Source organism: Durio zibethinus, chromosome 28 (assembly GCF_047325235.1).
Source record: "Durio zibethinus cultivar Kanyao isolate XHJ-2024 chromosome 28, ASM4732523v1, whole genome shotgun sequence".
NCBI lineage: Eukaryota > Viridiplantae > Streptophyta > Magnoliopsida > Malvales > Malvaceae > Durio > Durio zibethinus.
In genome coordinates this window covers 12,242,648-12,267,236 of record NC_143189.1, presented here as the reverse complement: position 1 = coordinate 12,267,236, position 24,589 = coordinate 12,242,648, and the positions used below count along the sequence as shown (strand labels likewise).

The following is a 24,589-nucleotide window of genomic DNA, read 5'->3' as shown; positions in this document are numbered from 1 at the left end:
ATGCCTCAAGTGAACTCACCAATCAATCTGTCACAATATTTCTCACCAACAACATAACAGAGAAAGAAAAACAAATTATTAAGCCCAGAGATATAGAGCTAGTTAGATACAGGCACAAAAGCAGATTTCACGGAGACGGTGAGCAAGAAGGAAGAGGTGGCAGTAGTGTTACCATCGCAAGAACACTGGCCACCACTCTCCAACCTTGACTTGCTTCTGCCGCCTGTTGATGTGGGAGTCTTCTTCTGTTACAAGAAACAAGAAGCCTTAGGGGACAGCATAAGCTTTGGTTCCATGGTGAGTGTCTTCAAGAAGGCCATGGCTCAGGCTCTTGTCTCCTGCTACGAATTTGCTGGTGAGGTTGTGCCTAACACTGTTGGTGAGCCCGAGCTTGTTTGCAACAATCGAGGGGTGGATTTCGTTGAAGCTTATGCTGATGTTGAGCTTCAAAACTTCGACTTGCATTGAAGCCAAACTTGTACCTCAGAAGAAACATGGCGTGCTCTCGGTTCAGGTATAATTCATAGTAGTAAAGTCCTTTCAAATAAAAATGGTTTGGCGTCATTGTGAGGTGAGAAAATCGCTTTCATTCCAGCCCTCGACAGTCCAAAATGAAAAGAAATTGAACAAAAAAAAAATTGTAAACATTTGGATGCTTTTATGGCAGTTTAAACAGAGAACAGATACAAAATGTTAACCCCTAATATCTAAAACTATAAGTTAATTCATGCACGACAAATAACAATATATAATTTATATTACTTTAAAAGCATTGTGATTATGATGATTGCTGGTCAAAATTTTCTCTGGCTGAATGAATAAGAATAACGATAACAATCGTTGAAAAACTTGATTAATTACTCAATTAACCATCAAGTATATATGATTAGAAACAAAAACGTAGTAGCTCTCTAATGGTTCATGAAAGAGACATGCAGTCTGTCACGCCTTGAAACCAAGATGCAACACGACCATATTACTTTGAAGTAAAACTCCAAAGTAATAGGAAGCTTTTTTTTAGCTATTCTAAAATTCTTTAATAAAATAATCTGCTTAGTAAAATCCATATATTTAATCCAACTAATGATACATCTTTACATATTTAAATACAAACTATATAAAATACAAAACCATTAATAATATCTTATTGGCTAGCATTGTCTCTGACAACTAAATAATCTTTCCCATTTTGATCTTCTGGCTTCTCACAAGATTAACCAAACTTATCATTTACTCATCTGTAAAGAAAAAGTAAAAAAAATGAGCAGACCAAAGCTCAGCAAGTATAGGCTCACACACCTTACCGGATCAAACATCTTTTTCATACATATCATATAGATCATTCAACACATTCGTCAAATTATAATATCAAAATATTTCAAAGATTATCGTTTTGTCAAACATTTTGTAAATTCATAAATCAAAGTCAAAACATGTCAATTCATAAATCATTGCAAAATATACTATTACTCAAATATTGTAATCAAACCAAATCATAGATCAATCATTAAAAATCATCGTAAATCATCATCATCATAAATCATCATTATCATTCGTTTATCATTAGCTATGGTCACTGCTATAATCCATGACATTGGTCATATCGACAATTTCATCCTTATGATCATTGCTAACTATTATAACCCGCTAGCCAGGGCTTTACGCTAATTACTATAACTCATTAACAGGGCCGTATGATCATGTCTATGCTAACTTCTATTACCTGTTAGCCAGAGTCGTAGAACTAGTTCTGGTGTCGATGATCCTACTTCCCAATGATGTAAAAATGTAGCTATCATAAAATCGTTCCTTAAACGTAAATCATTTTCTTATTTCATTCATAAGCATAATCCATCATCTACATAGCAAAAACAAAAAGTAATCATGTGCTTGGTTCTATTTTCATATATCGAAAATAATGAAATAAAACATTTACTACTTTAGAAACATACATATATACATAGGTTCAAAAACAAGCCAAGTGTTCGATTCTACTTACCTCCTTTCGATTCCATCACTTAGTTTTTCCCCTAAAAATAGTTAATGGCCTATTCAATATCATTTCAACATATTAGAAATTAATCAACCCTTTTTGAGACTATTTATACGAAAAACAACTAAGTTATTCAAGAATTAACTCAACTAACTAATACTGTTAGCCTGACCTCTTTTCATTAAAATGGCCATATCACAATATATTTCAGTCAGAATTAAGATATCTTTAATGTGTTAGAACTAGACTTGATAAGCTTTCTAACCATTTATGGCCTACCTCGTGTTTCCTTGTAGATTAATTATAATAATTTTTGTAATCCATGTCATATGCTGCTACCAAACAGTCTGTATATCTTCTAATAAAAATTATGCATTTATTCATAGGAAACTCCAAATTCAATTCTGCTTATTTTGTTAGAAAGTAAACTCAATAAGCTTTCCAAATATGTATGGCTTAATCTATAAATCCTTGTATAAAAATTAAGACAATTTTCGAAATTCAACCCCGATACTACTGCCTTACAGCCTACATATCCTTAAGTAAAAATTAGACAACTCTTCATAGAAAACTCAAATTCGACTTCTGTTTGTTTCATTAAAAAGTATATTCAACACGTTTTCCAATAATATATAATGATCATAGCAATAACCTATCATTAATACAAAATTCTATTTTGATTCACTATTATAGATCATAGCATTTCATCTAAAAACAAAATTTCTTCTTCAATCTTTAAAAATTCAAATCCCCACTTTTAACCTTTAAACTCCATTCAATAATCATCAATAAATCTTAAGAATATGAAATAAACAAAGTCCAATAATTTATCCAAATAGATCGTGAAGATTAATGAAAGATTTCATAATTTTCTTGATTTTTTTCTCAAAAGTTTAACTCTATATAATAACAATCAACATGATATTTTTTTCTTAAACAAAAAGGGGCATGTAATCACCTTTAGGGGATTAACTTGATTATGGATTTTGATTTTGAATTTTCAACTTGATTTTTCATGCTCTCTAACCCTAAAGAAGATGAGGAAGAAGAACTCTCATTTCCTTTTTGTTTCATGATAGCTAGGTTTTCTTTCATTTAATACCTCAGCCCTTTTTATTTTACTAATTAATCTCTTAATAAACTGATGGGCTTTGGTATTAGTTTAGCCCAATTATCATTTGGGTTGGGATATTACATTCTCCCCTTCTTATAAAATGTTTTGTCCTCGAAACTTGATTTATATTTATATCTTATTCCTCCATTTCTAAAATTATTTCTCTTCTCGAATGATTGTTTCATTAAACTTTTATAAAGGTAACAATTTCATCTCAAAACTTATTCTTTCCAATCAACCATTTGAATAAGATAATTTTGATATGTTAAAGCTTATATCATCTCTAATTCTATATACTCATATCCAACCATATAGATTAGATTAAGAACATATTCTTATACCAAAGATTTGTAATATAGTATGTATAATAGATATCTGAGATGGCAAGATCCTTTATATTAAATTTCTTTCACTTTACCAAAAACTTCAAATGTCCTTATATTATGCAAACTTAACCTTCCTTACCTTATATATAATTCTTGTAACACCTTTAATGATGAGAGATTTGAGTACAAATGATTAACCACTTGAAAGTACAAATCTTATCTCTAAATTTTGGTATAATTCTTTTGTTTACTTAAAACCATTGCTTAATCAACCAAAATTTATCAGCCATTTGTTCCATAAACTTAAAAAATAAAACTTTTTCTTCTTTGTCCTTATGCCAATATGTCTAAGACTTAGACTACTACCATACAAAACCTTAAAATGAATCATTGAATGTTTGTCTTATGACTATTGTTATAAAAAAAATTTCTCTTCAATTCATGACATAAGCACTTCTTAAAAGAATATCAATCAACGATAAAACCTTAAAAAATAAAGGGAATACAAAATATTCTTACCCAAAATCCATTAGTCCTTGTTTATTAAAGATTCATCACTTTCTCAACTAATAATAGCATAAAAATTTAGAACTTATATCGAATCAAGCTTCCACTGCACACTATGATATTTCTTTCCAATAAAATTCTAGCAAATTAACTTTCACAATATTGTTTCATAACAAGAAAAACATATGTCGACAAATTTTCATGTACTTTGCTTTACGCGGAGAACTCATAACCATATACAACCTTAAAGTTGAATAATAATATCAGCAAATCCTTTACTCACCAAAAAGATATCACATAGTACTTTAATTTTCTTTTCTTCTTTACTGACAATGTGAAACTTTATGTCAATTAACCATTAGAATACATATGAAATCAATGCAATAAATCATATCTATAAATTTACACTATGTAAATTCAAACATAAATCTCAAGTTATCAAAGTTGTCTCCAATTTCGAATATTGCTTTTTCTAATTTAATAGACCAATTATCATATAACAATTGATTCTTCATAATCCCTACAAATATCATAATGTCTTAGATTTTCTTTTTACCAAATATATTGTGATCATTTCCAAGTCAAAGTCAAAACCTGTGCATCATAATTTATAAGTAAAATTCTCTTATAGTTTTTAAATAATAAAAACTCCAAATACTTGAATTTGTGCCAAGAGTATAGTTATGAACAATAACTAAAAACATCACATTAATTTCAGAAATTTTCTTAAATTTCTCTAAAATCAAATATATACTCAACATCACCAAGTACACAAAATCATCACTTATAAGATTTCAAACAATCTTTTGCACTTGTAAGATTTCAAACAATCATTCTTAACCAAAACATATACATTTTTCTATAAATCATTTACTTCTTCAAAACCAACTTTTTTACTAAATCATTTAGATAACCAAAACTTTAATTTTTATTCACAAATTTAATTCTTTTCTAAGTACATAGCCTTATACCACAGTTGGCAATGTTCTCCAAAAATATAAAATTCGATAAAATCCAATAGTATACTTCAATTAGAATATATAACCACAAGTTAATCACTTTAGTCGTTAAAATCAGTATACCCCAAATAGGAATTTAATAATCAAACTTCAAATTAATTATACAAACATCCAACTCGCATGATCAAACCTTAAATATTTTCTCAATAAAAATGTAGAACCAAATTAAGTGAATATCCTTCTTTACATATATTAAACTATTTACCAAAATTATCATATTTCAGACTAAACCCATCAAAATAAATTCTCAAACACTATAATCCATAAATAATTACTTCAAAATTTTAATATATCATTTCATTCAAACTCCAATATTCTATACTTTTAATTCCAACAATGTACACCTAGTCCAATCTTAGTCCATGATTAAGGATTCACTTAGCACTCATCAAATAACTTCAAAATTTCGTTAAGTCGAAGGTCTTTTCTCAAACCCATAAGATCTCCAAGGATGAAATCATTCTTTTAAATAATCCTTTAACTCATAAAATATATCTCACTATAAGTCGCATTGAAAATCTCTTCAACATATAAAATTGCACTATATCAAAGCAATTACACTTTCTCTTAACTATAAGATCCAAAAGCAATATGTAAATATCAACCAAAATGATTACTCTATGAATTCATTAAATCATTGATTCCTCAATATTCATTGAAACTTTAACTATTCCAAAATTCATCGAATCATTTACTTATACTCACAAATATAGTCTATGGATCAAATTGTCATTGAAAAATTATCACATTATCCAAAGGTCATCATCTAAATTCTTAAAAATCTCCACATAATATATAGACCATAACCATGCTCATAGAACATCTCTTTCAATCCAAGGATCATAAGCTATATTCTTTAAAAATCATTGTTAATCTAATTATCATAACTTAAGTTCTTAGAAAATCATCAAAATTATAATATAAACTTTTTAACCTCTCATATAGTTTAAATATCATAACTTGAACTCTTAAAAAATCTCCAAGAAACATAACTTAGGCTTTTAAAGAAAATCACCTTATAGTCTAACTTTTAAAAATTCTCCAAAGATTGCAACTTAAGCTTTGATGCCATTTTATGTCACGCCTTGAGACCAAGACGCAACACGGTCATATTACCTTGAAGTAAACCCAAAGTAATACGAAACCTTCTTTTTTAACTATTCTAAAATTCAATAAAATAATCTACCGAGTAAAATCTATATCTTTAATCCAACTAATGATATATCTCTACATATCCAAATACAAAACTATATGAAATACAAAACCATTAACAATATCTCATTGGCCAATATTGTCTCTGACAACTAAGTAATCTTTCCCATTTTGATCTTCTAGCTTCTCACAAGACTAACCAAACTTATCATTTACTCATCTGTAAAGAAAAAGTAAAAAGAGAATGAGCAAACCATAGCTCAGCTAGTATAGATTAATGCACCTTATCGGATCAAGCACATTTTTCATACATGTCATATAGATTATGCAAAACATTTGTCAAATCATAATGTCAAAATATTTCAAAGATCATCGCTCTATTAACCATTTCATAAATTCATAAATCAATGTCAAAATATGTCAATTCATAAATCATTTTAAAATATACTATCATTCAAATATCATAATCAAACCAAATCATGGATCAATGATTAAAAATCATCGTAAATCATCATCATCATAAAATATCATTATCATTTGTTTATCGTTAGCTACGATCACTGCTATAACTCGTAACATTGGTCGTATCAATAATTTCATCCTCATGATCATTGCTAACTATTATAACTCGTTAGTCATGGCCTTATGCTAACTACTATTACTTGTTAGCCAAGGTCGTAGAACTAGTTCTGGTGTCAATGATCTCATTTTCCAAGGATGTAAAAACGTAACTATCATAAAATCGTTCCTTAAACATAAATCATTTTCTCATTTCATTCATAAGCATGATCAATCATCTACATGTCAAAAACATAAAATAATCATATGCTTGGTCTTATTTTCATATATCAAAAATAATGAAATAAAATATTTACTCATTTAGAAACATACATATATACATAGATTCAAAAATAAGCAAAGTGTGTGAGATTTTACTTACCTATTTTTTATTCCACCACTTTGTTTTTTTCTCTCAAAATAGTTAATGGCCTATTCAAGATCATTTCAACATATTAGAAATTAATCAACCCTTTTTTAGACCATTTATACTGAAAACAACTAAGTTATTCAAGAATTAACCTAACTAACTAATACTGTCAACCTAACCTCTTTTCATTAAAATGGCCATATCACAATATATCCAAATCAGAAAATAGATCTCTTTAATGCATTAGAAACTAGACTTGATAATCTTTCTAACCATATATGGCCCACCTTGTAATTCCTTGTAGATTAATTATAATAATTTTTACAATCCACATTATAAGCTACTGCTAGATAGCCTATATACTTTCTAATAAAAATTAAGCATTTATTCATAGGAAACTCTAAATTCAATGCCGCTTATTTCATTGGAAAATAGCTTAATAAGATTTCCAAACATATATGGCTTAATTTGTAAATCTTTGTATAAAAATTAAGATAATTTTTGTAATTCAACTCTGATGCTGTTGCCTTATAGCCTACATATCTTTAAGTAAAAATTAAACAACTCTTCATGAAAAACTCAGATTCGACTTCTGTTTATTTCATTAGAAAGTAGATTAAGAATGCTTTCAAACAATATATAATGATCATAGCAATAACCTATCCATTAATATAGAATTATATTTTAATTCACTATTGCAGATCATAACATTTCATCTAAAAACAGAATTTCTCCTTCAATCTTTAAAAATTCAAATCCCCACTTTCAGCCTTTAAACTCCATTCAATAGTCATCAATAAATCTTAAGAACATGAAATAAACAAAGCTCAGTAATTTACCTAAATAGATCATGAAGATTAATGAAAGATTTTCATAATTTTCTTAGTTTTTCTGTCAAAACTTTAACTCCATATAATAACAATCAACATTATATTTTTTTCTTAAATAAAAAGAAGGTATGTACTCACCTTTAGGGGATTAACTTGATTATAGCCTTTGATTTTGAAACTCGAACTTGATTTTTCATGCTCTCTAACCCTAAAAAAGATAAAGATGAAAAACTTTCATTTCCTTTTTGTTTCACGATAGCTAGGTTTTTTTTCATTTAATACCTCAGCCTTTTTTCTTTTACTAATTAATCTCTTAATAAATTGATTGGCTTTGGTATTAGTCTATTCCAATTATCATTTAGGTTGGAGTATTACACAGTCTCCTTGGAATGATTAATTCATTTAAGCTTCACCCTATTTTTGACTACTTTTATGAGGATTTTAATGAGAACTAAACTTATATGTTTTACAGGCAATAGAACTTAGATGCGATGGATTAGTGGTGGCATGCACAATTGATCATCGTATTGTTGATGCCTACTCAACCAACATGTTTCTTGTCTCATGGGCTGAAAATGGTTAGGTCCAAGTCAAACTCTATGGTACCATCTTTTCGTCGGTCCGTGATGAACCCTCGACGTCGAGGGAGCATCGATCCCTTTCTCGATCATATGTACATGCCCATATCTTTTTTACCACCTCGTAAAAAGCACTATCAAACAACTGATAATCTTAATATATTATATTACTTTCGAGCAACTCAATGATTTTTAAGTAGTTGCCTGCTCTCATGGATACAAAAGAACTAAGCTTGAGTCTTTCTAGATTACAAAAATAGGTATTATTATGGATTGAAGTGTTAGACTGGGTGAAAGAGATAAAGATAAAATGAATGTAGTGAGCACTTATTTTGGAAATGTTCTTTTCATTCCCTTTGGAGGCTAAAGATTAAATGAACTGATCAAAAAACCCTTGCCATGGATAGCCAATCAAGTTCATTATTTCTTGGACCAAGTAGTGACAAAGGAACATTTCCTAGGTTTGATTGACTGGGTTGAAGCTCACCGTCTAGAACTAGTACTAGCCAAGATATATTGCAATGGCAGCGATGATTGGCCTACTTTGTAGTATCATTCGAGCAACGTTTCCCAGTTTCAAAAGTGGATTTTAGATGGAATTGCCTATTTTTAGGTCATACCATTTTTCTTGGGAAGGCGATGCTGGATATGTAATGCCTATGCCAAGCTCGGCTAGGGAAGGTGATTGGGTGGTGTATATGCACCTGTTCAAAAGGTAGTTGGAGCTGATAGGACCGAAGCTAGCCAAGTGTTTAGACCTCTCACTTTTGATTATCTTGATTCATTGGCTCCAATTTATTAACCTACTGCGCTTCACTATTTTTACTGTTTTAATTTACTTGTAACATTATTGCAATTTACCAAAACTTTGTTTCAAAAAAATTTGTATCGTGTGATGAACCACCCTTCCAAACATCTTGTGTTTAAATTTAGAAGTACTACAGCATTACATGCAGCTAGCCTATTTGGAAGTTTTGTTCTGTTACTGTAATTTTTACTTTTCATGTAAATTTGTAAATGCAAAAAGAAGCATGTTTGATGGAGGAAAATGGTTTTTAATTTTTATTTTAATTTTTATTTTTACAAAAACTATTAATTTTTTGTTATTTTTTATTTTTTGATTGTATGTTCTATTGAAATAATTCAATTGATTTTATTTTTTTATGTCTTATTCGTAATAATTGAACTATAACATTGATGTCAAGAATTGATTATTGAGATGTTGGAGATTAATAGCAAGCAGAAAAACTCACAAAAAAGACAACTTACAATAATTTGAATAATGGTAGAATATGATTATTGGATTAAAAGGGATAAAAATTCACCACCAAGACTAGACACTAAAGGACATAGAAACACCACTTTAAGAATTCTAATCAAAGATACAGAATAATAAAAGTTCACCACTCTAGAAAATTTAGCTAAAAGGTATAAAACATAAAGAACAATCTAAAATATTACTTAATGATAAAGAAAACTATATTATGCTTTCTACCAAAGAACAATAGAAAATAAATAGGCTAGGAACATCCCTTGAAGCATGGGAACTTTCATATTGAATTATTAGAATCATGACTAAAATCAAGGGATTTGCATGTGAACCCATTTACTCCTACAGATTACATAATAATGAATCCGACTATAATCTTATCTATCTTTATACTCTTCTTTTCTAGCTAGTGTGAACATAATCTCTCTATTCCAACCCACCTTATTTTTACATTTATTTAGTGGATTTAGACCAATGAGAGGCCTATTTTATTTTTGGATAAGTCCCCCTTAGTTTCAGTTCAAGTTGTAAGATATGTTGACACTTTGGTGTTAATCTCCTCTAGTTGGAAAAAACTTGTACTCAAGTTTGAATTAGTCTTTTTGCCATGTTAGGTTGATAAATCAACAACATTAAAGGTAGAGGATACTTCATATGTGTTGGGAATCTCTATCTTATAGGCATTCTTCCTAATGTATTGGAGAATTTTAAATGAACCATCTGCCTTAGATTATAATTTACCAAACTTCCCTGGAGGAAATTTCTCTTTTTGTAAGTTAATCTACACCAAATCACCTTCTTTAAACTCCATATATTTTTAATGCTTGTTTACTACCTTTTTATATTTCTCATTTTGTTGTTAAATCTTAGCTCTCACTTGTTCATGCAATTGCTTAATACCCTTTGCCATTTCTTCTGTATCTCTACTAAATTGTTGATTAGTAGGAAGAGAAACTAAATCTAAAGGGCTGATTGGATTCTTACCATACACCACTTTAAAAGGGCTACAACCAATGGTTTACTTTGGTGAGCGATTGTAGATAAACTCTACTTGAGGTAAAACAAGATCACATAGCTTGATATTCTTTCTCACATAACTTCTTAGAAGGTTGCCCATGCTACAATTGGTTACTTCCATTTGACCATCTGTTTGAAGATGATAAGAAGAACTATACTTGAGATTGGTGCCAAGCTTTCTCTAAAGGATGTGCCAAAAATGACTAAGAAATTGGAATCTCGATTAGACACCATAGATATAAAAACTTCTTATAGCTTTATAATTTTCCTAAAATACAAATAAAAAACATGAGAAGCATCTATAGTTTTGGTATAAAAAATGAAATGGGCTATCTTAGAAAAATGATCCATGACCACAATGATGGAGTCTTTGTTCCTTTTAGTTCTAAGTAGTCCAACTACAAAGTTTAAACTAACATCCTCTCAATGAGCATTGGGCACAAGTAATGGAGTGTACAATCTAGTGTTTTGACCATGACTCTTAGCAATGTGGCACACTCTACATCATTCAAGTTGTTTCATCAAATCCCTCTCCATTCTTGGCCAATAAAACCTGTCCTACAAAATAGCAAGTGTTTTGTCCCTTTCAAAGTGTCCACCTAGTGCACCATCATAAGCCTCATTGATTAAAGCCTATCTTAGGGAACATAAAGGAATGCAAAGGCTGTTAGCCTTAAAGAGATATCTATCATGCAATAAAAACTAGCAGTGTGGTCCTTGCTTACATTCTTTCCTAATTCAGCCAAAGTAAGAATCTATCTCATAAAGCCCGTTGATCACATCAAATCCAATAACTTCAATAGCCATAGTCCCCAATAATGAGTGCTTTCGACTCAAAGCGTCTGGTACCATATTTTAAGTTCCTAATTTGTGTTCGATAGTGAAGATATAGGCTTGAAGGAACTCCACCCAAGCCGTATGCCTTCAGTTGAGCTTGTGCTAGCTATTGATAAACTTCAAGGCCATATAGTCTGAATATAGGACAAATGGCTTAGGAAAAAGATATTGACTCCAATGGAATAAAGCTCTATATATAGTGTAAAACTCTTTATTATAGGTTGAATACTTATTTTTGGCTTCATTGAACTTCTTACTGAAAAATACTATGGGCTTTTCTCTTTGACTTAAACTAACACCTATTCTAGAATTGGATGCATCATATTCCACCTCGAACACTTGATCAAAGTCTAGTAGGGATAAGATGAGAGCTTTAGTGATCTTAGACTTAATGGGCTTAAAGCTATGTTAGGTTTTTTTGGTCCATTTAAAAGCTTCATTTTTTAAACATTTGATGATAGGGGCCACAATGGAGCTAAAACTCCTGATGAAATGCCTATAAAAAGATGTAAGACCATGGAAGCTTCAGATATCATGTAGAGATGTTGGTGTTGGCCAATTTAAAATTGCTTCAACCTTGCTGGGATTCATTTTTATTCTTTCATTTGACACCATAAACCCTAGAAATGCAAGGCTAGAAGTAAAAAAACTACACTTTTTAAGCTTAGCATAAAGTTTTTGTTCCCTTAATATGTAAAATAGTTGGTGTAGATGATTCAAGTATTGGTTTTCATCTTTGTTGTACAATAAAATATCATCAAAATATACTACTACATATTTACCAATACAAGGTTTAAGGATATGATTCATAAATCTCATGAAAGTACTAAGAGCATTGGATAAATCAAAAGGCATTACCATCAATTCATAGAGAACATCGCTTGTCTTGAAGATTGTTTTCCATTCATCTTCATACCTTATTTTGATTTGATGATAGCCACTGCGTAGATCTATCTTGAAAAAAATAATTGCTCTATGTAGTTGGTCCAGCAAGTCATCTAAGCATGGAATAAAAAAATGATAGTCAACTATGATTTTGTTGACTACCTTACTATCCATACACATGCTCCATGATCCATCCTTCTTAAGTACCAAAAGGGTTGGGACTACATAAGGGCTCATGCTTTCACACACCATTCTTTTTCTCACTAATTCATCAACTTGGTGTTACAACTCTACATGCTTTTTAGAACTCATCCTATAGGCTGCCTTGTTGGGTAAAATAGCTTTTGGAATAAGGTCTTTGTAGTGTTGAATGTCCCTCATTGGTGGTAAACCAGCTAGTAACTTCTTTTAAACAATATATTGAAATTCTGCTAATAATGGTTGTATCACTATAGGAGGCTTTTCACTATCTTTATTCTCCTTAATCAATACTAGTGCATACATAGTATCATCCATCTTAATTTTTTTTTTATAATTAACATTGGTAAACAAGCTGTTTCCTTCCGCTTTGGTTGATTTTAACATCACCATAGGCTTGGTAGGGCCTAGGATGATATTACATCCATCTTTCATAAATGTGTAAGTGTTGCAGTAACCATCATAAATAACCCTCTTATCATAATGCCAAGGTCTTTCAAGTAGTAAATGGCAAGCATCCATCAAAGCTACATCACACCACACTTCATCCTTATATTGTTTTCCTATGAAAAAAAGAATCAAACACTTCTTACTAACCTTGATTTTATTTTCTTTCTATAGCCAAGATAGCTTATATGGTTAGGAGTGATCTATTGTCTTGAGGCCTAATTTTTGCACCATAAAGGTAGAAACAATGTTTTCAAAACTTTCACTGTCAATTATAACATCATATACCTTCATATGGGCAGTACACTGAGTGTGGAATACGTTTTTACACAATCAATCTTTTTCCTTAGCAGGTGCAGTACTCAAGTTGTATTGTATGACTAAAGATGCTTTACAATCATCATAGGTTACGTCTTCCTCCTCTTTAAGGTTTTGATCCTCTTTAGCTAGCTTCTCTTCATTTTTCTCCAAGTTTTTCTCTACTAGAGCCATAATCTTTTTGTTTGGGCATTCTGAGGCAATGTATATAAGCCCTAGGTATTTAAAAACCCTTATAGTTTGTGCACTAGACTAAGGCTTGCTTGTTGAGGTTTCATCTTTCTTTTGGGGCTACTTTAGAATAGGTTTAGAAGGAACAACATCTTGGATGAGCCACCATTATTGATATAGCCTTATCAGGACCTAAATCTCAAGTTGCTACTACGACCTCCTTTTGTTGTCTCTCCACTTTAAGGGTAAGCTTGAGTATATCATTGAAAGTCTAATAGGGTTGTAGCTATACCACATTAGCAATCTCAATCTTCATTTCTTCAAGATATCATGCAATAGTTTACTTTTTCTATTCCACGAATTTATATTTTAACATGAGGTGGTCAAACTCAATTGTATACTCCTCCATTGAAAGATTTTTTTGCTTTAAGTTATAGAGCCTAAGGAAGACATCTTAGCAAAAATTATTTAGAAGATGCTTTTTTTTCAACTCTCTTTTCATCTTTCAATTTGCAATTTTTCTCTTACCTTCTTTTTCCTTTGCTTTTTCAAAATTTTCCACCAAAAGGATGCATGCTTTCTAAGTTTGATGGCCACTAACTTCATCTTACGATATTTAAGGGCATCATGGTATTCAAATATGTGTTTCAGCATGTGTAACTAATCTAAGAATTTTTTAAGTTGCATCTTTCCCTTGAACTCAAGAATCTCTATTTTTGGATTGAATATGCTAGGTTGAAGTTGGTTTCTAAGTGATAGTCTCTGTCTTACCATAGCTAAAGTGGGGTGCTATCATTGGAATCATTGTTGTTTCCATGGTATGGGTTGGCCTTTTTTTATCTTCTTTATTCCTCCTTTCTTACCTCTTTTTCTCTTCTCTCTCTTATTTTATATGTAATTGTTGTTGTAGTTGAAGGATCTATTGCCATATCTCCTCTGTGAGGGTATCCCTTAGGTCAACATTAATAGTTGTTGCAATGTTGGTGTTGGCTTTAACCTCTTTTACTAGTGCTTGACGATGATGACTTGCCATTGCTCTTATACCAATTTGATGCCGGGAACATCCCTCTAAGCATGTGAACTTTTAGATTGAATTGCTAGAATTGTGTCTAAAATCAAAGGATTTGCATGTGAACCCATTTACTCCTGCAAATTACATAATAATGAATCTTACCATAATTCCGTCCATCTTCATGCTCTTCTTTTCCAACTAATATGAACACAATCTCTCTATTTCAGCCCACCTTATTTCTGTATTTATTTAATGAATTTGGATCAAGGATAGGCCAAACTTATTTTTAGATAAGTCCTCCTTAGTTTCAACCCAAGTTGTAAGACGTGTTGACACTCCGGTGTCAAACACTTAAGTGGAAAGCAAAGGCCATATATTCTAAGTTTATATTCGATATGCATTATTATTTTTATATATTATACACTTTTAGTTAATCAAAAAATGACACCTCATAAAAAATTAATTTTTAAATTTTCAAATTCTAAAAATTGTATATTAGTTGAATGTCTTATTAGAGAAATAGGTTGGATTGAATTTGAAGCATATGAAAACATTACTCATGACTTAACAGATTTGCCCATGTAATCCACGTGCTTTTATTATGGGTCAAACAAACCTTTAAAGTAATCATTGAGATGATTTTATTGTTAAGTTGATCTTATCATTCGTTATTTAAAATCATTTTTATTGATTAATAATCGTTAATTCTTAAAAATTAAAAATTACTATATTTGGTATTATTAAAATAAGATATTATTTTATTTAAAAATATGAAAATAATTAGACAAATTATAATAGTTACATAAGTTAATGATTTTAATATTGTTTTAAAGATAATAATTTGTAAGATATTAATAATATTTTATTTATTTTATAATAAAATATAAATGATTAAATTCATATATATTTATTAAAAGATAAACTAATTTTTATAATATAAATTATGCAAAAAAATTTTGAATTTAAAAGTAAAACTAATCTATTAAATTCATAATAAATAGAAACAAAAAGATTGTATTATATATAAAATCTTAAAAATAAAAAACATATACATGTTGACACTGAATTTTATCCAAAACATTTTTAAACATAATTGACCAAGGACTCATTTGTGAACTTGGGCCGAGAGCATTTAAGAGGACCTTTCACAACCTATAAAGAGCTCACACATTTGTCCATTTAGGAATCTAAAGCCAACTCAGGTCAAATTCGATCAAATAAAGTCAAAATTGCACATAACTTGTTTAAAATAGATAGAGCTTGAGTTAATTCTCAAAACTCAAAACTTAATTGGAATCAAAGTGGTTTAAAATCAAATTTGAAGATTTTCTAAAACACTAAAAATTTTTATTAGACACCAAAAAGTACAAAGTTATCAAAATACCCTTATAAGGGTATTTTTATAATTTGACCTTTTTGAGCTAATAATTTCATGAAACTTTTCAGATCTTAATTTCATAATATTTTATGTTTTTTGCTGTATTTGAAATCACAGCAATACCCGAGAGTGTGAAGTTACCAAAATACCCTTATAGAGATATTTTCATAATTTGATTTTCTCGAGATCAGATTTTCACAAAACTTTTTAGATCTTAATTTCATAATATTTCATGATTTTTGGTGCATTGGAAATCATAGTAGTACTCCAAAAAGTGTGAAATTACCAAAATATCCTTATAGGGGTATTTTTATAATTTAAGGGTACTTTAATAATTTGGCTTTTTTGAGCTTGGATTTTCACGAAACTTTCCAACTCAATTTCATAAAATCTCATGATTTTTGGTATTTTAAAATCCTAAAAATGAGCTTGGGAACATTAATTGCTAGGAAAATGGTTTAAATACCGAAAACTTTGTACTATGGGTAAAATAGTCTTTTTCATAAGTTTAAAAGCTAAAAATCCAATCTTTGCAGTGAATAATGTGAACCAGTGGATGTTCTTTGAATTTTGATCCAATGTTTAAAGCTTGTTCCTTGAAAAAGGAAAAAAAAGAAACTTTAGCCCTTAGATGCTGCTTCAACCAAGGGCCTACATTTATCAAGAAGAAAAGTTAGCTTTTTACAAGGAAAAAAGGGATAAACCAGCGAGATAGGGGCTGAAGGCATTGGTAGCAAACAAATTCTAAAGGATTAGTGGCTGACCAAAGTAGTTGTAAGGAAGTGGAAAAAGAAAAAAAACAAAAAAACACCTTAGAGCCTTGAGGAAGAAGGCAAGGGAGCTTTTAGAAAAAAAGGTCTACTGAGTATGCAAAAAAGAGGGATAGCTAGTTTCTATTAAAAAAAAAGAGAGTAGTGAGAAAGGAGCTATAGAAAAGAGAAGGAAAAGGCTTTAGAAAACAAGAAAGCTTACAACCAAATGGGGGAAGTCTACCGAAAGAAGTGGATTAGAAAGGTAGCTCTTTTGCTTCCATTTTTGTTTATTTTCATGCTTGTAAACATTGTCATATCCATTTGTATTCAATTGGTGTGTAATGAAAGAAAGTTTTTAAAACTAAAACACTCAAGAAAACCTCATCTTTTAAACTAGTTTCATCATTTTCTGTTGCATAGAAGTTAGAGGTTTCCCATAAACCCATTTGTATCTATTAATGTCAAAGGGTGTAGCTTTACCATTTACACATCTATTACTATTTCTTCTACATAACTTGTTGATAGAAATCTAAAGCTTCATACTTTTTGCTTTCCATTTTGCTTGGTGTTGGGGCATTTCTTTTTTTTTTTTTCTTTTGTCCTTCTTCCTGCATAGATCTTTGATGACAATGTTAGTTTTCATTCAATCTATATCTATTGATTGTTGTTGTATTTGGGTTGTGTTAATTCATGAAGGTAAGGTTGTTGTCTTTTGCCTATGTGTGCCGTCTCTTTTGTGAAAACCTCATGCCATGTTGAGTTATCATTCATGCTATTGTATTTTACTTGTGTAGAGGAGTACCATTTTAAAGAGAAAAAAAAAATCAATGAAAGTTGGTGTCTAGAGCCTTAGGAACTGTTGAAACCATCCAAGATAATAATAGGGCCTAGGCTAGTAGAGAACCTTTTCATTGTCAAACTATCACATCCTTTGAATTGTCTAATCTAGGTTTTTGTCTTTTGCATTCATTAACATGAGAAAACTTCTAGGTGTGGAGTAAAAGTTGACTTTTTTCCTATTAGGTGTCATGCATGCTTTTTATAATATATGTCCATACTTATTTATTTCTTACTTAGCTAAAGTTGAAATCTAATGCGTTGTAATAGGTTTAATATTTAAATTCTTTTATGCTAAAGTTAGTTTTATGCAACTTAATCTTATGAGTCATAAACTATTATTGTTATTATTTTGGATGCAATTTATTCGCACTCTTGTTTCAAAAAAAATAAAAAAGGTAATAATAATAATAATAATAATAATAATAATAATAATAATAATAATGATAATAATATTGAAAAAAAGATGAAATATGTACGAAATATATAAAAATGTAAAAAATTCATTTTTTAAGAATAATAAAAAAAATGAACTTGCTCCGAAAGTCTACTTAGATGTTAGAGACTTTTAGAGAGGTTCGTAAATTCTTAAAATTTAAACCCAAACCTACCCATAACCCCAAACTGTCCTTAAATTTCTAAAGATTTGCATGAAAACCTTTTATGAAATAATATATTCTTGAATACCACCGAAATATTGGGGTATTTAAGAAATTTTATTTCATTAAGAATTTTCATACATTTTCCACAACTCAAAATAAATTTGTTTTATTAATACAACAATTATAAAAATAATAAATAATAAATAATAGTAATAATATGATGCGATTTTAAATATAAAAAGACGCACCAAAACTCTACCTAGATGTTGAAGAGCCCAAGTGGTCTCTTTATATTTGAAAACCTGATTCTTAAATTCGCATTTGATCATCATTTATATATGTTTCATTTTATTGTCTTCTTTTATGATGCATATATATATATATATATATACATATGTTAGCTCTAGTAATGGATGTTAAATATTAATTTTATTATTATTTTTCTTTACCACATAAAAAGTTTTCTTAATTTTTTTTTTAGTTTTAAACAAATAAAATTAAAATAGCATTCCCTGAAATATAATTGATTGGTACTCTACCTAGATGTTGGAGAGTCACTAATAACTATCATTTACAAAGAGTGTTATTTTATTATTTTTAGAAAGAATGTTATGATAAGTTTTAAATGAAAAGACTATCTTCGAATTTTACCTTTATATCGAAGACTTTGAAGCTATTTCTTTAATTTGAAGATTTTCATAACATTTTTAAATAATGATTTCTTTTAAACTAATTTTGTTACTTACAAAGAAAGGGAATTATAATTAAATTTGATATAAAAATCATTTTTATCCAAAATTGCAAATATCATATAATTAATTGGTATCAATTTTGTGGGCGTTGTGGGGGTGGTAATCCTTTCCCACACCTAACCGACTCTCGAATCCAATATTGTTTTTGTAGACTAAAACCATCTTTTTAATAAAGTTCTAAACCCGTTTTATTAAAAAGATAAACTTTTGGGTAGCCAATACACCCTAAAAAGGATTTATGGTGACTCACCATATTTTTTCATGATTTTTAAATATTTTATGTCTAGTGATCGAGTCCCTAGACCGGCACATTACAACAACTTGGCAACTCCACTAAGGACTTTTGAGAGTCAGGCAAGAAGTTTTAATTATGCACTATTAATAATTGAATGATTTAATTGGTTTTATTTGATATTTAACTTAATTCCCTTTATTTTAATTTTTCCAAAAAATATATACAAGTTAATAAATAAAATAAATTGTATGTTAGTTATTATTTTATTTTGATTTTATGCTTATGATTTATTTATGATATTTTGATTAATATGTCACTTTGCACACTTTTGCATATGCACTTACATATATGAGCTCTAAACTTGAGCTCTATTCCTTTTATGAGAAAGTAAAGTAGTTACGCTCTCGTGAGGTGATAACCTCCGTATTTGCTAGCAAAATACTTCAACTCAAATTAAACCATCTCCGTTAGTAGCCTATAATGGGTGAAGATTAGGAAGTCTTACTAGTCTATAATGGAAGATGAAGTGAGGAATAGTCTGAGAACCTTTAGACGTATAAATCCTAACCTAGCATATCATGAGCCATAGGAAGTTTGCCTAAGGTAGAACGCTACTAATCTTTTTATAAAAATAACCCAAATATGTATTAAAATTTGAAAAAAAAAGAAATAAATAATAAAAGAAAAATATTTTCTTTAAAAGAAAATTATCTCTTGACATGTAGTTCATTCATTTTGTGGTCATCCAAAATTTGTATTTTCAAAAAATGTTTTAAAATAAAATGAAGAAAATTTTTAGCATTATCCAACAAAAAAAAACTAATTTTCAAAAAAAAAATTCATAAATTCTTCGTTTATTGGCTAAATAAAAATTAATGAAAAAGAAAAAAAAATCTTTGAATTCAGTTATTCTGTATGATAAAAAAAAGTATGTTTTTAAACTTTTCCTTTTCCAAAAAAAAAAGAATTTTAAATTTGAATCTTTCACATTTTTCATTTGATCTTTTATATACATTTTTATCTTGTTTGAAAAAAAAAAAAAACCCAGTCCATGCATCTTAATATATACGACATGCATCACATTTCAGGCATAATAATAAAATGATACATGCATTCTATGCACATTTTAATAGGTAGTGCATGCACTCCATTTTATTACATATTTTAAGGTAGTGTCAATTTCATTAGGTTAACATAACACAAGCATTGAATTCCATGTAGACATATCTCATGCACTTGATAGGTTCATGCATTCCATACAAGTATGTTGCATTAGTCATAGGAATATATCTCATTACTTATGTGAGTATGTCATTGCATTTCATGCACAAGGATTCATGAATGGTAGGGTTTTATAGAACATGCACTGCATTTCATATCCCACCATCTCTGCAACATAACATTACATTCCTTGAATACAAATTTATGGATGAAATTTTTGCCATTTGAGGCCTATACATGTGAAAATCTATTTGCCTTAGGTATATTGGCATCTCATGACATTTTTTTTAATCTTCATGTATTCATAATGACACCAAAGTGTCTACACATCATACAATTTGGGCTAAGACTAAGGTAGACTTATCCAAAAATAAGATAGACCTATCCTTGGTCCAAATCCACTAAATAAATATAAAAATAAAGTGAGTTGGAATAAAGAGATTATGTTCACACTAGCTAAAAAAGAAGAGCATGAATATAGATGGGATTATGGTCAAATTCATTATTATATAATCTGTAGGAGTAAATGAGTTCACATGCAAATCCCTTAATTTTAGGCACAATTTTGGCAACGTAATCTGAAAGTTTCCATGCTTTGAGGAATGTTCCTAGCCTATATATTTACCATTATTCTTTGGTATAAGGTAAAATAGAGTTTTTCTTTATCTTTAAGCAATCTTTTAGATTGTTCTTCAAGTACTGTATCTCTTAGGTAGATTTCATACAGTGGTGAACTTCTATTATTCTGTATCTTTGATTAGAATTTTTAGGGTGGTGTTTCTGTATCCCTTAGTTTCTAGTCTTGGTGGTGAACTTTTATCCTTTTTAATCCAATAAACATATTCTGCCATTATTCAAATCTTTGTGAGTTGTTTTCTTTATGAGTTTTTTTTTTGTTTGTAGTTAATTTTCACAACTCAAACATCAATTCTCAGCATCAAATTGGTATCAGAGCTATTGCATGTCATCGTCATCATCGTCAAGCACCAGTATAAGAGGTTAAAGCTAACACCAATGTTGTAGTAATTACCAATGTTAACCCAAAAAATGCCCTCATAAAGGAGATGCGACAATAAATCCTTCAACTACAACATCAACTGCATATACAAGAAGAGAAAAGAGGAGATAAAGAGGCAACGAAAGAGGAATGAAGAAGGTGAAAGAGAAACAAATCCATACCATGGAAACAACAACGATTCTGATGATAGCATCCTATCTCACCTATGGTAAATCAAAGACTATCTACGTAGAAACCAACTTCAACCTAGCATATTCAATTCAAAGATAGAGATTCCTAAGTTCAAGGGGAAGATGCAACCTAAAGAATTCTTAGATTGGCTACACATGCTGGAATGTATATTTGAATACCATCATGCCTCTGAACATCATAAAGTGAAGCTAGTGGCCATCAAATTTAGAAAAGCATGCATCTTTTTGGTGAAAAAATCTAAAGAAACAAAGGGAAAGAGAAGGCAAGAGAAAAATTACAACTTAAGAGAAGTGAAAAGAAAGTTAAAAAGAAAATATCTCCTAAACAACTTTTGACAAAATGTCTTTCTTAGGCTCCATAACTTAAAGCAAAGAAATCCTCAGTGAAGGAGTATACGGCTGAGTTTAACCACCTCATGTTAAAATGCAAATTCGTGAAATAGGAGGAGCAGATTATTGCCTGGTATCTTGGAGGATTGAAGATTAAGATAGCTAATGTGGTGCAGCTACAACCCTATTAGACTTTCAATGATGTATGCAAGCTTGCCTTTAAAGTGGAAAGACAATAAAATGAGGCCCATGGTAGCAACTTGAGATTTAGGTCCTAAAAAGGCAAGCCTCAGTCTAGTGAACAAATCAAACAGTGTTTTAAATGTCAAGAGATTAGACACATTACCTCAGAATGCCCAAATAGAAAGATTATGGCTCTAATAGAGAAAAACTTAGAAGAAAATGAAGAGGAGCTAGCTGAAAAGGATCAAAACCTTAAAAAGGAAGAAGAGGTAACATATGGTGATTGTGGAGCATCCTTAGTCATACAATGTAGCTTGAGTACTACACTTACTAAGGAAAAAGATTGGTTGCATAAAAATATGTTCCATAGTTGGTGTGCTTCCTATGGAAGGTATGTGATGTTATAATTGATAGTGAAAGTTTTGAAAATATTGTTTCTACATTTATGGTACAGAAATTAGGCCTCGACGCAGTGGATCACCCCCAACTATATAAGCTATCTTAGCTACAAAAAAAGAATGAAATCAAGGTTAGTAAGAGGTGTTTGGTTCTTTTTTCCATAGGAAAGTAGTACAAAGATTAAGTATGGTGTGATGTAGCTCCAATGGATGCTTACCATTTATTGCTCGGAAGACCTTGGCATTATGATTGGAAGGTTATTTATGATGGTTATTGCAACACTTACACATTTGTGAATGATGGATACAAAATCATCCTAGGACCTACCAAGCCCATAGTGATGTCAAAACCAACCAAATAGGAAGGAATCAGCTTGTTTACCAAGGCTAATTACAGAAAGGAAATTAAGATGAGTAGTACTATGTATGCACTGGTGTTGATTGAGAAGAATAAAGATAGTGAGAAGTCTCTTGTAGTGATACAACCATTATTGGCAAAATTTCAAAATGTTGTTCAGGAGGAGTTACTAGCTGGTTTACCACTAATAAAGAACATTCAACATTATATAGACCTTATCCCAAGAGCTGTTCTACCCAACAAGGTAAAAATTTTCTTGAGAAGTTATGCAAAAAGGAAACTAAAACAATGAGAACTTGTTTTACTACAAGTGGAGTTTGCCTATAACCATTCACCAAATCAAACCATTGGTTACAGCCCTTTTGAAATTGTTCTTGGTAAGAATGTGATCAATCATTTGGATTTAATTCAACTTTATACTAACCAGCATTTTGATGGAGATGTAGAAGAAAAAGCCAAGAGTATCAAAATATTTCATGAATAGGTTTAGAGTAGAATTTTGCAAAAAAATAAGAAATATAAAAAGGCAATTATCATGCATCAAAGACATATGAAGTTCAAAGAACATGATTTGGTGTGTATTAACCTGTGGAAAGAGAGATTTTCTCTAGGAAAGTTTGGCAAATTACAACCTAAGGCAGATGGTCCATTTAGAATTGTCCAATGCATTAGGGAGAATGCCTACAAGATAGAGTTTCTTGACATTTATGAAGTATTTTCCACCTTCAATGTTGCTAATTTGTCACCCTACCATGGCGAGAATACTAGGTCAAATTTGAGGACAAGTCTTTTCCAACTAGAGAAAATTGACACTGAAGTGTCTGCACATCATACAACTTGGATTGAGACTAAAGCAAACTTATCCAAAAATAAGATAGGCCATCATTAATCCAAATTCACTAAATAAATGTAGAAATAAGATGGGCTAGAATAGAGAGATTGTGTTCACACTAGTTGGAAAAGAATAGCATGAATATTGATGGGATTATGGTCAGATTCATTATTATGTAATCTACAAGAGTAAATGAGTTCACATGCAAATCCCTTGATTTTAGGCATAATTCTAGCAATGCAATCTAAAAGTTTCCATGCTTTGAGGGATGTTCCTAGCTTATATATTTTATATTATTCTTTGGTAGAAGGCAGAATAGAGTTTTTCTTTATCCTTAAGTAATCTTTTAGATTGCTCTTCAAGTTATGTATCTCTATTGTTTTATATCCTTGATTAGAATACTTAGGGTGGTGTTTCTGTATCCTTTAGTTTCTAGTTTTGGTGGTAAACTTTTATCCTTTTTAATCCAATAATCATATTTTACCATTATTTAAATCTTTGTGTGTTGTTTTCTTTATGAGTTTTTTTTTTAACAGTTAATCTCCACATCTCAAATATCAGATCCTGGCATTGCATAAACATGCTCTTTATGTCATATAAGTTAAAAATTATTTTTGTGGTATTCATTGAATAAGGGTAATAATATAAAATTTTTGGCTAAAGTCCCAAAATAAAATATCTATCTCGGTGAAATTTAGAATGGCAAAAATGGGAGATCAATTAGAAGCAATGATTAGTGCATTGGAATTGAATCAAGAAGGATTTTGGCTCGAGTTTCGGGAAATGAAACAATAGATGGCTCAATTAATATAAATGGTTAAAGGTAATGGTGGGGTTGAGTTTGTTGCTCTTCAAGAATTTTTGTCACTTTCGATTCCATCAAATCAAAATTAACCGACT

General features: G+C 30.2%; 1 pseudogene; it reads left to right on the top strand.

Moving 5' to 3' along the window:
• On the top strand, nt 1–8,636 carry LOC111280633 (coniferyl alcohol acyltransferase pseudogene; annotated as a pseudogene).
• Nucleotides 8,637–24,589: the final 15,953 nt, after the last annotated feature.